At 46.2% G+C, this 17,289-nt stretch overlaps 1 protein-coding gene across 2 annotated transcripts in view; it reads left to right on the top strand.

The window, feature by feature from the left end:
- Positions 1–3,587: 3,587 nt before the first annotated feature.
- Positions 3,588–17,289, top strand: part of LOC138521862 (zinc finger and BTB domain-containing protein 12-like) — a 115,649-nt gene continuing 101,947 nt past the window's right edge. The window contains exons 1-4 of one of the 2 annotated variants that reach the window (XR_011283147.1): positions 3,588–3,685; positions 3,787–3,883; positions 4,086–4,202; positions 4,358–5,027. The gene's annotated coding sequence lies outside the window, so the exon portion shown is untranslated. Of the gene's footprint in view, positions 3,686–3,786; positions 3,884–4,085; positions 4,203–4,357; positions 5,028–17,289 lie in introns of those variants that run through there. The other variant, XM_069635009.1, reaches the window with a different exon arrangement.

Genomic DNA, 17,289 nt, shown 5'->3' on the forward strand with positions numbered 1-17,289 from the left:
CCGAGTCCCATTTTCCCATTTCCATGATTACACTCCCTTTTCCATTCCCTTTCCTTGAACTACCCTCTTCTGTACTTTTCTTCCTGGATTTCTCCTGTTCTTGGGGCACGGTGTCCCGTGCCTCCGGGTTAGGATACTGTTTCCTTCCTGGTTCCCGGTCCTGGATATTTGAACGCTAGTTGGCGTAGGACTTGCAATCCTCATGCTGGAATCCGAAGACCTGCACACGGGCCTGTATAAATCCTGGACCGTGCAAAAGAACACATCCAAGAAGGTTGCAAGCTAAGAGGAACAGGTGAGAAGGGGAGAGACTTGTGACAGAGGCTGAAATACTGAAAGGGGTTGCCTACATTGGGAGAGGTTGCACCGTAATTAATGAGAAAAGGCAACACCATTACCAATCGGGGAGAGGTTGCATTGGTCGACAAGGTGATCATTAGTCGGATGGGAAAGTGAGCTGTTAACGCAAGGTGCTGCACAAACAAGAAAGGGCCATGGACCCTGGCAAATTAGCCGCACTGATCACAATGATGCAGGGCAAGGACCTGGATGCCATCATGGCTTCCCTTGTGGGCAATCCAGCACCAGGGGTGGGTGTGGGAGAGCCAGTAGGAGTGGAGGGATGAGCGGAACAGAGGCCAAGGAGATCCAATGTGGCCCCTAGGGTGGCATTCCCCCCAGCAAAGAAAAGCAAAAAGGTGGGAAAGAGAGGAGCCGTTACAGCTCAACCACCAGCTGTAGTGGTAATGACCCCCACAGCATCTGCTGAGCAGGCCCTCAGCGAGCCAGAGGGGACGACCACCACGAGGCAACAAGGGGCAAATGCACTGAGTCAGTGGGAGATGTTGGTTGGGACTTCTCAAGGGCAAGGGCACTCCACAATGGGGGGCAGTGGGGCAAAGGTACAACCCATGGACAATGAACAGCAGCCAGAATAACTCATGGGAAGTGGGTAGCAGGCAGGGGCCAGGGCATGGCTGGGCGACCCCTGGGCAAGGGAATTCTGGAGTGGGATCCAGACGGCAAGTAGGGGGAAATTGTGGGGATGGCAAGGGGGGACACAACAACAACCGTGGCCAGTACCATCCGGGGCACCCTGGTCTCCGGCGTTGGCCCCATCGCGGGGGGTGGGGCCCATTGGCGCCACACACCTAGTAGGAGGCATACAACAAGAAGAGGAAAGGGGGCAAAGACGGAAGGAGGAAATGTAGGCCAGCTGGGTGTTCAGACAACAGGGCAAGCCTCGGGAACCCCGCTTACAACAGCAACAGGTGCTGAGGGGCACCAGGCAGGCAGGCAATTCAAATGAGAGAAGGGGACAAAAAGTAGCACCAACAGGGGGCTGAGATGGACCCCACCCCTGGGCAGGCAATGACACCAGGTATGCTTACATGGCACGGGTCGATGGACACGAAGGAAAACATTTGGAAGGACAGATACATTGATATTTTCTCATTGTTGGATTACAGAAGAATAGAGGAGTGCAAGGAGGATAAGGGTGAAGGAAAAGATAGGAAATTCTTTGTCAAAAAATCTCCAATCAATTGGTCCACTAGTTTTTCTATATTTTCTGCGATACTGCTGGAGATATATCCTGAGCTACACCAAAAACTATGGTCCTATCATCAGTTGGTGTTGTCAATGTACCATGACTGTGCTTTTGGGGCTTGGTTGGTGTATGATGAGAGGTTTAAGAGCACCGAGGCAGGGAACGCGCAGATGGACTGGGGGACCAGGGCAATGGACTTATGTGCGAGCTGGCCGGTCCAGCAGGCAGTTTGGGATGGGGAGACAGACTCAAACCTTTCAGAGCAGCACAGGATCGTGGGACAGAAAGGGAGCCTGTTGGGCCTTTAATAAAACAACCTGTGTAAGACCAGCGTGCACGTTTAAGCACAGTTGTTCATTTTGTGGAATGCTTGGGCACAGGGAGGCCAAGTGCACCAAAAGAAACAAAGAGCAGAAGAGAAGGATTAGAATTGGGGGAGCAACCAGCGGATTTGCCCTCACCAGTGCGGGGTTGGGCAAATGGGTACCCCAGGCACAATGAGGCACAACTACTAGTGGAGGGTTTCTCACAAGGTTTCAGGATTCCGGTGTGGGAATTTACAGTGCCACCGTTCCCGAGAGATGGTGGGGTGCAGAGAAGCCAATCGGGATTGATGTTGGACAGGGTGGAGAAAGAATAGAGATTGGGTAGGATGGTGGGGCCTTTCACGTCCCCACCACTGCCAAAGATTGTGTGTTCACCGGTGGAGATAGTCCCCAAAAAAGAGCATGGAAAATTCCGATTGATTCACAACGTATCATTTCCCTGGGGCGCATCAGTAAACGATGCGATTGATGTGGTGTTCTGTTCCGTAAGGTATGCGACATTTGATGGAGCACTGGCTGTGTAACAGAAATTGGGGAAAGGTACCTTATTGGCAAAATCTGACATCAAATCAGCATTCCGATTATTGCCAGTACACCCAGATGATTACCATTTACTGGGTCTCCAAGTGGGGGGGTGGGGGGGAATTTTACTTTGACAAAGGTATGCTAATGGGATTTTCGGTTTCATGTTCCTACTTCGAGGCATTCAGCACATTTCTAGAGAGTGACCCTGAACAAGAGGTGTGCCGCCTACCCGAGGACAAGTTCAGGAATTTCAGAGAGGCAGTGGCTACTTGCTTGCGGCTGAAAAAAGTAACCTTGGGCATGCTACAGAGTTTGGTGGGGCAGTTGAACTTCGCCCTGCGGATCATCCCTCTGGGCAGGTCTTTTTCCAGGCTCTCCTTAGGGAATGTCGCCTAATTTGGGGAACAAATGGTGTGGACAGCGGTGGCCGGACAGTTGGGTGGACAGTGGACTGACCAGGAACATTACATTTTTGGAATTGTTTCCCATAGTGGTGGCAGTAGAGATTTGGGGGGGGGGAACTAAAGGACAGGGATTTGTTGTTCTGGTCGGACAGCAGGTCGGTGGTGTGCTCCATTAACAGTCAAAAGGCATATGCCCTATGGTTTTTACGATTACTAAAGAGATTGGTATTGGCATGTCTAGAGAACCATGTGCGCTTTCAGGCAAAACATGTGCCGGGTATTTACAATAATGCGGCTGAGTTTTTTCAATGCTGCAACTGTGTATTTATACAGACATGTAATCAATTTGCTTTAGGTATAGGAGGCTATTCCATATTTAGTTTCGTATATGCCCTGTTGCATACGTCAAAATTGTTTTTACAGTTTTCCGCCATTATGGCCATTAGGAATGCATTTAAACACTTTTTTTCACCACCGTGGAATCTTTTTCCCTGTCTTTCTGTTATGGTTTTACCTTTTTTGCCATTCTTTACCTCTTCCTGCTCTGTTCCAATATGGCGCCCGTTGCAGTACGTGGTACTGATGTACGTACTTTGGTTGTATCACTCTGCGCTGGAGCTGGTGCAGTTTTGTTTTACTTTTATTTACATTTATTGCTGTTTTTGGCGTTATACCTTTTAGGTATATTCGGCTTTATCCTGTAGTACATGAGGCGAGTAGGTGGCGTAGTCCTTCCTTGAGCTCTATTACTGTTTCTGAGCTCCGGATGACGGGAGTCCGTCTTCTGTGTCCATGCACGCTATACTTACAGCGCTTGTGCTGAATGGTGTTGCCTGTACATGCTCGCGGCAACAGGAGAGCATTGTCCGTTGCCCGATAAGGTAATTAGAGTGTCGTTTTAGCAGCTACAGCCACCCACTAATTTTATGTATACCGCATTGTTGGTAGCACAATGTAACATACTCTTTACTTGCCTCTCTAGATATCAGAGAGTGTGCAAGACTCTATTGACGTGCTAGCTTCGGTTGAAGTACTGAAGCCCATTAAACAGTGAATGTCACTGCAGTCTCGTAGTGGAGGTAATTATGTTAATGTGTAAAGGTGGTGGCAGTGGTGTTTTGGACATTATGTGGTGTTTTTTGATTTACTGATACAGGTGAATTTAAGGTGATGGAACTGTTGGGCTATAAGGTGTAGGTGTAATTCTTCAGGTGTTATATAATAGTAACTTGGTATATTGTTGGATTTATGTTTCCTGTTTATTATTTTCTATCTGTACAGATCTTGGAACTAGCAGGGCTACCTTGAGAACCCATATATTAAAATAGACTTGAGTTAAGAAGTTTTGAAGCTATTGTTTGGACTTCGACATTAGCACTACTAAAGTCACATTCAGAGGTATAGTAGTTTTGCTTTTTGAGGGCAGGCCTATTGGAGACCTTTACCTGAGTCCTCTAGACACCGATGTGGTGTAACCTAGAGGTGTGTGTTCGAGTTACTTTGAGAACGTGGCTCACTGTCTTATCTGTTGGTGTTGGTTTTGTTCTGTGCAGGTGGCCTTACATTGGATCGCCGCACTCCTTACTCGGGATTACATGGTGGTGAAAAATGTATGTGAAAAGCTTTTTTTCCCCTGAAGAAAGTTCAAACACTGAGAAGCTATAAAGAACTGAAACATGTCGGGATATGGTTGTTGTGAATCGACACTCTGTTTAAATGCATAGTGTATTGTAATTGTCATGTGTCTGTTGAATTTTATATGTTGTTAATTATGGTGTAATTTATCCCATTAGGTTGATGTTATACCCACCATTTTGGTCTAATCTTGGGTTATTTTGTGTGTTTTAAACAAGTCTTTTAGTAGTGTTTTATGGATTTTGAATATGATAATTAAAATGGTCAAATGTATAAGAGTTTGTTGTACACCAAGTCAATTTTTTCAGGACCAATGGTTTTAGATCATCACTAAACATCTTCTGCTAGACAGATGAGAGATTTATTAGACTAAATGTTGTGCACCTGATACACTATATCATATTGTTTCTTAATTGCTGAGGAACTTTAAGTATGCCTTTTAGAAATGTATTGATTGCTTTGAATATATATATTATGATACTGCTTTTGTATGCCAAGGAATTTTAGTATGCTTTCCTGGAATTTCGAGATTTTATAAAATCTTTTATGGCGGTTTCTGCCAAAATAAAGAATCTTTGATTGACTGATTGACTGCAGTACTCTATTCTGGTCAGAGTTCTATTTCCTTCATTTCATGACTACCAGGATTAGCAGGATGCACTGCAGCAGATAGAAGTCGCTGCACTCTGTGGAATGAAACCGCCAGCTTCACAAATGAGACGGCAATGCCAGAAATGGGGCCACCACATCTCTGCAACAGCCACACGGCCACCAGGACCAGCATCGTAGAGACGAACCTGAACCTTACGCATGGAAAGGTCGTGGGGCTAAGCAGGGGTTTTAAATCTTCCTGCCTCTGTGGTACAACCCTAGGGGAATTAGAAAAATCAGATTGGCTGCAAGAAACAGGTAAAGAATTGAACCAATGAGACAGAGAGGGAAAGACCATGCCAAGAAGTCGGGGGTATAAAAACCCCATGGGAGACAGAAGGAGTGGGCAGTGTTCAAGTGAGGTCAGGTGGAGTTTAGGTGGGCCAAGAGACCAGGCGAGGAAGGACAGTGAAGCTGAGCATTTAAAGGACTGTCTTGGAGATTGGTGCAGGTGAGGTGTTGGTTGTTAGAGAGAGTGGCACTTGAGTGTAGGAGTGTATGAATGGTTTCTGGAAAGTGTGAGTGGTTTTAGAGAGAGAGTAGAAGAATATGTGATTGAAAGCAAGACTAGTGCTCGGGGAGTGTAAGAGGTGTATGAGAGTGGGAGACGAGGATGGGGCGAGTAGACAGGAAAAAAGAAGAGAGTTAAGAGTAGAGAGAGTGGAAAGGAGATTAAAGAGTAGATATGAAGCTAGGAGATCGTGTGACCATCAGAGAGACAGAAGGTGGGACTAGAGAAGGGAAATAGAGAAAGAGGAAGGGAGAGGATAGAGGGGAGGGAATAAGGAGAAGGAACATCAGGAAAAGGAACACAAGGGGCCTCATTACAAATCCGGCAGTAGCCATGCCGGTAAAACCGGCAGGCTGCTGCCAGACTTGCAAGATTTACCGGTGCCTGGTTTGCCAGATTTACCGGGGGATAGGGGCCTGGCGGTACAGAAAGTGAGGTGCCATAAAAGGCAAATTCCCATTTCAGTCCCATAGTACTCAACGGGGAGCATGGAAGCACCGGCACCTTGTGCAACAGTGCCAGTGCTTCCATGTAAGTCTGTGAGTGGGTGCTGTCCTGCCCGCCAGGTCAGACCTGGAGAGCAGGACGGCAGCTGATCGCAGACTAGGAGTGTGCCAGTCCGGTTACAACGGTGCCGGTAGACTTACCGGCACCGTTGTTACCGGACCGACACACTCGTAATGAGGCCCATGAAAGCCCAGTGTGAGAGGGGCTAGGCATTGGGAAAGGCAGCAGACTTCATTGCAGTAGACATCCTGGGGAGTTGTCAGGATACGTTCACCCTAAATGAGCTCCGGAAAGAATAAGATGGAAAAGGCTCAGACCTTCGGGCCATCACCCCAGATAGAGTTATAGATAGTTGATGTTACCAATCTCTAGTGGCCAACCTGGGATATAGAGAAGCCTCGGATAGGGAGACAGGAAGCCCACAGCAGATGAGAGGGGTAGCTTCAGCGTGCTGCATTTCAGTTATATGCTGTAAAAAAGATTCTGAATTATTTGTGTTCAACAAGATCAAAAGCCTTGAACCATTCTCTGAAGTCTGGGTGTTCTAGAGGTCACCTGTGGCACTTGCCTGTTCTCCTTTCTGGTTCGCCCTCTTGCTATATGCGCTTGCCTGAGCCTTTACATCAGCATAGCAGTTCCCAAACCTACCCAGGGAGCACCTGTGCACCTCCTGACAGTGGCACCCACATCTGTGTGTTTGAACCTATGACCTGTCAATGTCCCTTCGGGCTTTCATTCCTGTAATGTACTTTGAATGTAAATGTCTCTGCTGCTGTCGGTCATTCCCTTCCCTCCTAATATTCCCACCTGTTTCTGGGTGGCCTGAGAGAGAGTGTGAGTGGGGGTTGGTTTATCGCTGAATGACTGGGAGCCATGGTACATGATCCCCTTTAATACTGTGCACCCCTAAAGGTGGAGGTCTGGTGCCTTCCTTACTGAACTTGGCCCCTCTGTCATGAAAGTGACCAGGGAGGACGATGTGAAGGAAGGGCTCCTGGATTGACAGGGGGGACAGCCACGGAGGTCACCCCACCAGTCATATAGTGAACCCCGATTCCAAGCATAAGAACTATTTCCAGAGATCGTGTAAAATAGTCTGAACTGGGCGGGCACTTTGAAAGGTGCTTTAGAAACCACAGTGCCAAGTTTACATGGTGGTTTTCTAGGCGCTCCTGAACACCATGTTCTACACACTTCTCCCTTTATAACTTTGTGACAGGAAATTCACCATTCTGCTGGGTTTGATTGCAGCTGTGCAGAGTTGCATTATCTGTGCTTCTCTTCCCTGTGATTTACCCGAAAAGTAAGTAAATCTATCGCTGCCATATTTATATATTTACAGTTGCACAGCCTTATAGATTCCAATGCCTGTTATTTTAGGAGAGAACTGTTGACTTAATTGTTACATGTCGAGTCTCCTCGGGATCAACAAGTCTTTCACCGGCTCTTATGTTTACATACTGCCCAAGGTTGTCTTCTTTATGTCGCATAACCTCTTTTGAACTTTTAATGTTTTATGACTTATTTGTTCTCTGGACTTCATTGCACAACTTTCCCCTGGGATGTCTATTAGTTTCCCATCGTTTATATGTAGCCGACTCACTTACATCAAGCAGTCCACCTATGCTACTGGAGTTTGCTCTGCATTTAGATGATTGCAATTCATCAACTCCATTTGCAATTGGGACATTTCCAGTACTGCACAATTGGATCTCAAGAACTTCCCATATTTAAGGGCGCCAGGCTTCCAAGGTACCCTGAAATGTGTCCGTTGGACCTTACCTCCCATTCCTCCCCTTTGTTCTTCACCTACATTGACCTTTCAACAGTCTGTTCTTGAGAGGGTCACTCTCAGCTTCAAGGCTTGGCGATCCCAGAATTACTACTCAGAGCTTGCCCAGTCCCAGAATTACTACTCTGAGCTTGCCCAGTCTCAGAATTACTACTCCGAGCTTGCCCAGTCCACCTTTCTTCTCTTCAATCCTGAGCTTTGGTCCTCCATAACTGGTCCCACATGCAGCCAAGCTACCACAAAACATGGCTTCCCATCTGCATACTGTGTTCTTTCATCTGTGTCAACTGCACCCTCTTTCCCCTTCATTTTATATCTCCCCCCTGCCTGCTCCTTTCCCTCTGCATGCCAAGGTCTGGACACCCCGGGCAGGATCAAAATAGGCCAACTTCAGACATGCCAATGCGCTCAGACCCCTACGGTGGGGATCTGGCAGAGTGTAAACAACTATTACCATTTCAAAAGGCCTGCATTCTGTATTATCACACTCAATTCAGGGCACCCCTCAAACCCTGTGAGCAAAGCACAGGGATAGGAGGTTGGGGGGATGACAGGGTGTAGATTGGGTATAGGTGCTTTATTTAGGATGGATCCTGCCATGTCACAGTTTGGAGTTGGCTTTATCTGGGTGTGTGGCTTTGGAAGGAACGGCTGCTTGCACAGGGTGTCCACCGCAAGGATGGGCCTGGAGTCTGTTCTATGAAAGCTAGCTTTGTGATTTGTGAACCCCATGCATGCATACTGAAATGAGAAGGTTGGAAGATCTTGCTTGGTACAGATGGGCCTGGGAGTGTCCTGAGGAGAGAGATACAAAGAATGAGGGACCTCCTATGGAGAATGAGCAGGAGACGAGCCCCACACGCTAAGCTCAGTTAAAGGAGTGGGAGACATCAACGTGCTGGGGTGAACATGGGTTATACTTGTGAGATGGAGCAGAAGATTGAAAGGCCTCAATGGGTAAGGATGGGCCTGGAAGTATCTGTGAAAGACAGATAATATGAAAGAGAGACCTCCTGTGGGGTTAGGATGACAGGGAAACTCTTAACCTGAACTCAGAGGAGTGGGAGGATTGCCAGGGGTAAGGATCAAGCGTGTGTCTCTAATGTGACATTAATAGGAGGAAGGCGATTCCTGATAGAGTGTACATGACAGCAAGAGGGCCACGCACTTGTCCAAGATGCTCTTCACATCCTAGGGAGAAAGAGACAGAAAAAGGACAAGGTAAATCTCCATCCCACATTGCACTGAGTGTAGATTTACATGTTGAAGAGACCCTGGCCTGTGTTTGGAGAAATGAGTCTAACATCTGTATTAGAAGGGCTAGGAGTCAGACAATCCTTCTGGAAAGTTCCAGTTCTGGTGATCTGGAATCTATGAGTGTGCCAGAACGCTACAGACCACCCAGAGACTGGTCTTTCAGAATCCTGGGAGAATCATCTCACCCACCCAATATTGACATATCTGAAAGCCAAGGATTCCATACTGGTGGGGGGTGCACCGGCGGTGGGCGACAGGGTCCTATGGCATCCTGGTTCTATTGTACAAGAAGGGCACACTGCCCCATGAGAAACACTACAGGGCCATAAACCATATTAACATGGCCTCAAACATTTTCAATACTGCTGGATGGAAAATCCCAGAACAAGAACCATGGGTTAAGTATTTCCTGATGGGTGTTGCCTGATCTCCCCGATGCATATGACATGGTAGTTTAAAAAGTGGGGGCTATGAAGTGTGACGAATCATGGGACCAGGTTACTTCTCCCCCAGGGGGAGCCCCTTCCTGTGAAGGGTGGTAATATGCCGGAGGACCTCACAGGGAAAGACTCCCCTCCTGGGGATAAGGACTCTCGTTCCAATCTTCTGAATCTGAAGACTCCATCTGACAGCACTATCGTGTGCTATTGTAATGTTCATTCCCTTCTTTCTATAAGACCTAATTATGTAACTCCTCAAAGTACTGTGAAGAAGAAGAGTAAATGAGTTGTGCAGACTACCCTATTGCAAAGTACTGTGTGGAAGAAAAGTAAAGGAGGTGTGCAGATTACTCCATTGGAAAAGATAGGAAGTACTGGGAATAGGTAGGCCCCGAGGAGGCTTAAAGGTTACACCAAGAGAACAAACGAAGGACTACGATTCTCTGCTGGGGAGGACCCAGCCAAGAGACATAAAACTGACAAGGGACTGCAAGAAAGAGAGAACAGCCAGCATGAGTCCTGGCAAGCCCTGGAGATTCGAAAGTGGAGAAGCGACGATACACATGAGAAGCCAAACTCCTGGGAACACGACTCCGACGGAGGGCTGCAGAAGTCCTCTAGCACCCGAAGGGAGTGCAGACCTGCCGAGAAGTTGGAGGGAGCCTGACTGTGCATGACCTCAAGCAGGTGGACCGGGTGGTCCCAGAATGGTGCCAACATCGGATGGTGTAAGGTCCTGCAGTGCAAGGGAAACGCAGCAGGAAGCAGAGAACAGCAGCGTCCGCAGGGAACGCAGTGAATCAACACCCAGGAAAGAAAGGCGATGTACTCCTTGCAGCTACCAGGTAATGGGAGGTACAGGAGACCCGGTAGGGGAGTGTGTAAGAGTGAAGTAAGCATCAGGAGTGATCTCCCTTATCACAATAGTCCCACTCAAACTACTGTACTTGAAGCAAGCCTCAGTAGTAATCTCCCTCGTCACAGTAGACCCACTCAAAATATTCTATTTGAAGCAAGCCTCAGGAGTAATCTCACTCGTCTCAAGCTATTCTATTTGAAGCAAGCCTCAGGAGTAATCTCCCTCATCACAGTAGACCCACTCAAGCTATTCTATTTGAAGCAAGCTTTGGGAGTAATCAATCTCAGTCTTGGACTTAAGTGTGACCTAAGCAGGGTAGGAGAAAGAAACCTCGAGAGCGTCCTCCCTTCTAGAAAGAAAGACTGTGCATTTTGGGAAAGTTCTGAAAGAAGTTTGGAATGAGTTCTAGAAGGTGATATGAACTATTGCCAGATAACTAGTTGAACCAGGAGAATGGAGTAATTCTTCTGGTTACTGTCATTGTTGAATCAGAAGACAAAGTAAAAGGTTGTTCTACCATGCCAGGAGGGCTGGTTGTTTACTAGAAAAAGGGAAGATAATGGTTGGATCTAATTTAAGAACTGTTGAAGCCAACTGGAAGTGTGGTGAACCAGGAGAAGGGAGACCTGCTCCTGATTGCTTCCCTTATTGGAAAAGTGCTATGCACTTGAAGAACACGCCCTGAGAGCTGGCTTTCTTTGTTACCAGGGGAAGGGAGTCAGTCTCCTGGTATTTCTTATGTATATGTTTTCTAATTGAACATTCTGATTATGAATTGCTAACTAGTTTCCTTGAACTAATATTTAGGCATCGTTTTGATGCAATATAAAGGTGTGCAGGGGCGGGAGGGTTCCAGTTTGGATCCTCTTTTTTTCGTTTCTATATATTTATGTGACCCTGTGCCAGGGCCGCTTTTCATCCCCCGCACCCAGAAATCTTTATCTGTTGATCTTAAAGCTTGTAACTCCTTAAACTACAGTACTTAGAGTGTGCACCTTTATTCCTTTCTGTTCAGTAGTCTAACCTTGAGCCTGTGATGGCTCTGGGTATGTTAGTGCAGTTCTCTTTACAAAGGAATGGTCTGGCTGCATTAATTAATTTGGCATGGTAGGCTGCCGAGGAGGCGATAGCACTAACTTGTTTGCTCATGGATAGATTGGAGTCCAAATAGACTCCAAGGGTTTTAACTGAGTCTGATACAGGAATTTTGATGGAGTCAATAGTGAAGTGGCTAAATTGTGAGTTGAGGTTTTTTAGTGTGTCGGGGGAGCCTACCAGGAGGAGTTCTGTCTTGTCAGAGTTGAGGCACAGTCCGTTTATTGCCATCCAGGCCTGGATGGTGTTGTAAATGTTGTTAAGCATGGTGGAGTCTGTGTCATAGTTGCCCGTGAGGGTGAGGAGGATCTGTGTATCGTCCGCGTAGTTTGTATAGGAGATGCCCATAGCGTCGAGGATGAGAAAGAGTGGGCGAGTAAAGATGTTGTAGAGGGTGGGTGAGAGGCAGGAGCCTTGTGGAACTCCACAGAGCATGATAGTGGGCGAGGCAGAGGCTAAGTCAGAGAATACTTGCATGGTTCTGTCTTGTAGGAAGGAGGTGATCCAGGTCGTGACGTAACGCTACGCTATTACTGCATTTAAGGGTCTGCCAAATCACACTGCGATTTTGCTGATTTTCTGTGCTATTACCGCTGCGCTAATACCGTAGCGCGGAGAATCCCCCATTGGGCCCAATGGAGAATGGGAAATTCCAAAATGGGCCCAGTGGGGAATGGGGACTTACCGTTACGCCAAACCTGTGATCTGGTCATAATAGCGCCAGGAGGTTTGGCAGTAACGCTAATAGCCCCGGCGGTAAAACCGCTGGGGATGCCGCCCAACTCGTGATGAGGCCATATATGTAGGGAAGAGGGAGATAATGCAACTACTTGTAGTAGTTATGATTTTTTATCAGGTTTGGACAAACCTAAGGGAAAAACATTACCTTCTTTAAATGCTCCTCTTAAAAATATATCCGATGAACCTCTGAAAAAAAGTAGATTATATGACGTTAAAACATCTAAGAACATTATGGACTTACTAAACCATAGTGAGTGGTCTAGTTGTTGTAACCACCCACACCTGAGAGGGACCTTTAAACATTTAAAGGCCCTTCAGGTGCGCGCTAATGGGAAGCAGGAGAAGCAGTGGGAGCATTAGCTGAGTGAGTAGTGTGAGCATCAGGAGAAAGTGGAAGCTGGGACCGACACGTTGTGAGCTGCAAGACGCTGTGCAGAGCAAGCGGAGAAGGTCAGAACTCCAGACAGATGCAGAGGACGTGCAGCGGGAGGCCGGCTACCCCAAAGGAGAGAGAGAGTCTCTGGGTCCTGCATCTTGCTTCAGTGAACCGTTGTCACCGAAGAGCGTGCTCCGGTGACAGCCAACATGAGCAGAGGAAGGCGAACCCGAGATGTCAAACATCAGTGAGGCACCGATGTGTAAGTAAGCAGAAGCTGCAAGTCCGAAGGAGCCTTCAAGTCAAACCAATGAGAAGGCCTAGTAGAGGTAACTCCGGACAGCTCCAAAATAGACTGCTGGGTACAAGTGCACGTTTTGAATACGGAACCATTAAATTAAATTGAGCAGGAGAATATTGTAACTCGCATTGCCAAAGCCAAGAGGGGACAATAACTCAACAAAGCGAATACACTTGAGACATCGAGCAGTAAAATATTGTAAGAAGTATAGCCAAAGTCCATAGGGGGAACTAACTAAGCAAAGTAAAGATAATTTTCCAAGAGGGAGATGGTGAATAAGAGAACACTATAACCAGTATTACCAAAGCCAAAAGGACACACTTAAAGAGCCAAGGGGATATCACTTGCTTAAAGAGAGAAATCCAACAAAGGTGCACTATAACATACTTTGCCAACAGTCAAGATGTTTTATAAAAAGAAATCAGAGACTGGAGGACAAAGCCCCTCCTTGTAGAAAGGATCATGGGGGAGAGGAGTATAACATGCATTGCCTAATGCAGCTGATGCACATGAGAAGTATTGTCATTTTGTACGGTATAAAAGACGTTGGGATCCAATTGTGCTTAAAGTCAAAAGGTTGAATCAAGAAGCAGTTAGACTTTGTGCATACCTGTAAAAGAAGTTGTGATCCAACTGTGCTTAAAGTCAAAAGATTGAGTAAAGAAGCAGTTAGAAGTCATGAATTAAATGTGTGGAAAGACAAGAGACTTAAGTTGTTAATTTCTATTTCCCTATTGAGGATTGAAATGTGGAAAGATTGGAACAAACCTCACCATAGAGTACAAATATTAGTAGTTGGAATGTATGTCCTGGCAGGGGAGTATACCAGGAAAGGGACAATCGGAGGTTAGTCCTGACAGGCGAGTGGAACAGGAAGACGAAGAAGATGATGATTTGAAGTACTATGAATTGGTAGAAGGTTGTGGTAGAAAATAAGTGACACTTCCACCAATGTGTTGTGATGAACTGTTATGTAATCCATCCTGACAAAACAACATTATGCATGAAGAATAAATGTGAAATGATAACAAGTGATTTGCTTTCAGAGTGGAGAACATTTACATTGACATTTGATTTGACATTGAAAGAGATAACCCTATTTGATCAGCCCAGCAAAGATTGTGGAAGTTGTGCTAATTGTTATCAAGATAACAAATTCTTGTTGCAACTGAATTAGTAAACTTATCCAAGACAAAGGAAATTTTTGGAACTGCGCATTTTGATTAGTTAATGCAATTGAGCTTTGGGTTTGAAACATCCTGCGTTGATCCAGGGGAAGGTGATCCAACCTGGATCACAAGGATCTATGTTAATTTTCGTTTTGAATTCATGAGTTATTGTTTAACGCTCACATTGCCAAACAATTCCTGTATGTTTTGTTGTATGTTGATTAGTGTGAAGGACAGATACCTTTGGACATTAGGTAATTTTCCTTTAACCTTAGTTTGTTAGGTAGGGAAATCCTTATTAGGCTAGACAAAGATAGGCATTCATCCCACCTTTTATTATTTAATAAAATGACTTCTTGTAAGAAAACTCTATCTACTTGTCTGTCTCGCATGTCTGACCCCTCACAGACACCACAAGAAAGAGTGTGGAAAGAAAAGGAGAGAGAGTGAGAGAGCTTGACCCCTTTTAGCTAGGAAGGATGTGAACCAGGCCAGCCGCGGTGAGACGGCTGACCAGGAGGAGGTGGTGAACCGTAACAAAGGCTGCCGATAGATCGAAAAGAATTAGTACCCACACCACCCGTGGTGGTCTACCAGCCTCGTGAGATCATCCATCACCGAAGCTAGCACACTCTCAGTGCCCCAGCCTGGTTGAAACCCTGACTTGAATGGGTCAAAGAGACCAGATTCTTCAAGAAATGCAGTGAGAAGAGGGGAAAACAAAGTTTCAAGAAGTTTCAAAAAGAACGAAAGAAGGGAGATAGGACGGAAGTGTGCAGGGACAGTGGGGTCTGGCGAAGGTTTCTTTAAAAGAGGCATTACCAGTGCATGCTTCAGCTCCACAGGAACATAACTGCGTGAGCTGGGGACATTAGCGGCACGGTGGACCTGAGAAGCAGAGGCCGCCATCATCTTCTTGATAACCACTAATGGAATAGGGTCCAGTGGAGATGGTGTTTCTAGGCATCTGCTAGCCACAATAATATGTGCAAAGGAAGACCAAGAATGATGGCAATCAGTGGCCAGGCTAGTAGTTGGTAAGAGATTTGTGGCTAAACCAGAACACAAAATATGGTTCCTAGTATCCTGTACTTTCTGAATTAAAAAGTCAGAGAGGAAAGTCGCACAAAGCGTGAGATGGAGTGACACCTGCTGCAGGATTAGTATTGGAAGAAAGAGAACGAACCAATCAGAATAGTTAGTTATGTTGATTAAGCACATTAGCCTCTTTATCTGCATAAAAAGAAGATTTGGTTATCAGAATAGCCGAATGATATTGTTACGTGGCCAGTTGAAACCTTTGTCTTGTAGTAGAGGAATTATCTGCACACAATTTGCATTCAGCACGCATCTGTTCTAGACAAAAAGATTTCAATATCTTACTACACCAGTGGGTGTTGGTGGTGGCAGTTGACTCTTAGGTTTCAAGGTAGCAAACAGCTGCTGAGGCAAAGGTCTGAGATATGTGAGAAAGGTTAACTGTTTCTGATTGGTCGCATGTATCCTGGATAAAAGAAATCATCTAATTTCAAGTCACTGAATGCCACCAGCATTTAAAAACAATTTTTGTTGCTAGAGTGGCACGGGGGGGTGGGGCTGGAGTTTGAAAGATAATAGGCACAGCTAGGTGGTCAGACCATATTAGTTGCCAAGGAGGAAAAATAGTAGTAGATAATTCATCAGAAAAAACAAAGTCCAGGGTGTTACCTAGCATATGTGTGGGTTCAGTTACCAGCTGCTTTAATCCCAAATCATGCATTGCAGCAAGGAATTGAGAGGACAACCCAGCAGAAGAAGAAATAGATTTTAAATTAAAATCACCCAACATAACTCAATGGGAAAACTGTCAACTTGCCGGGCGCTCACCTGTTCTTCAACGTCGCTGGAGGAGGCCTCGGAAATTGAGTTGTCCGCAGAGATGTCCTCCGGAGCACCCTTTTTTTTTAAGAGGTAGGGTCTGTTCCGGGATCTCGCCACCTTGGTTGGACCGATAAAACAGTACCAACATGAATGACGTCCTCCCTGTGCAGCCCAGAAAGGGGAAAAAACCCAAAGGCACAGAAAACCCCTGGTTGGTGTTCCGGTGAGTTTGGAGAATCCAAGAGGGGATGAGAGTGTCTGAGATGAATGGCAATGAGACCTGAATGAATGAAGTCCAGCGAACTGAAGATTAGCAAGTGGAATCCGTAAGGATGAAGAGCAGTCCAGACCTCTAGCAGGTGAAGACGTAGAATGGCAAAAGCACGGCAGAGCTGATATCAAAAGAGAACCTGGAAGGAGGTCGGGTTGGTTGGCAGCAAGAGATAACAAGGGAGAGACCGGAGGCAAAAGAAAGGAGGTGAAGTCCCCGGAGAAGAAGCCTAAAAAAAGGTAATTGAAAGACTAGAAAACAGTAAACAGAAAGACTGCAGAGATCTACGGAGAGAGAGACAACCAGCAAGAATCCAACGAAACAGCAATCTGAAGGGAATGTAATATGAAACCACTGTCAGCTGGAACCTGCGGCCGGAGCGAGAGTGAATACGGAGCAAGATTGAATTTGGAAGAAAGAAAGAAAGAAAGAGAGAGAGAGAGAGAGAGAGAGAGAGAGAGAGAGGGAAAAAAAAAAAGAAAACACGGCAAGACTTACCCAAACTCAAGGGGAGAGCACTGAAACCAAACAAGAGAGAGAGACGGTTAGAGGAGGGAAGCAAGGTGGAACTCACAGCCGGCAATTTAAGGAAAAGCATAAGAGCAAGGAAAAAAGGGTGGGAGTATGGGCATACTGCAGCGGAACGACAACACAACTAAAGTTGCAATACAACGGTGGCTGTGGCTAGGAGGTATTTATGGGAAGTGGCCAAAAAGACTAGAACGCTGCAGAGAAATGTGGTGAATCCTCCACCTAGACCACAGCTTCCAGGCATTGTTCCTCATGACTAAAACTTAATGTGTAAATTAGCAGAGAGTTCTAAAAATTCTCGCAAAAGAAGTAGTCGCTGCCATGAGGGCGACAGATAACTAAAAAGTGGATTGAGAGTGAGGCTGCGATAGCAAACAGCACCAGAAGCGCCTCACATTGAGTATCACGTGAGCGTGGTCTGCAAGTCATACAAAATTTGAAGTGGAAAATTACGGCGAGGACACCACCAAGGTCTCTGGAATTATGATT

Source organism: Ambystoma mexicanum, chromosome 13 (assembly GCF_040938575.1).
Source record: "Ambystoma mexicanum isolate Mex_15411 chromosome 13, UKY_AmexF1_1, whole genome shotgun sequence".
Classification (NCBI taxonomy): domain Eukaryota; kingdom Metazoa; phylum Chordata; class Amphibia; order Caudata; family Ambystomatidae; genus Ambystoma; species Ambystoma mexicanum.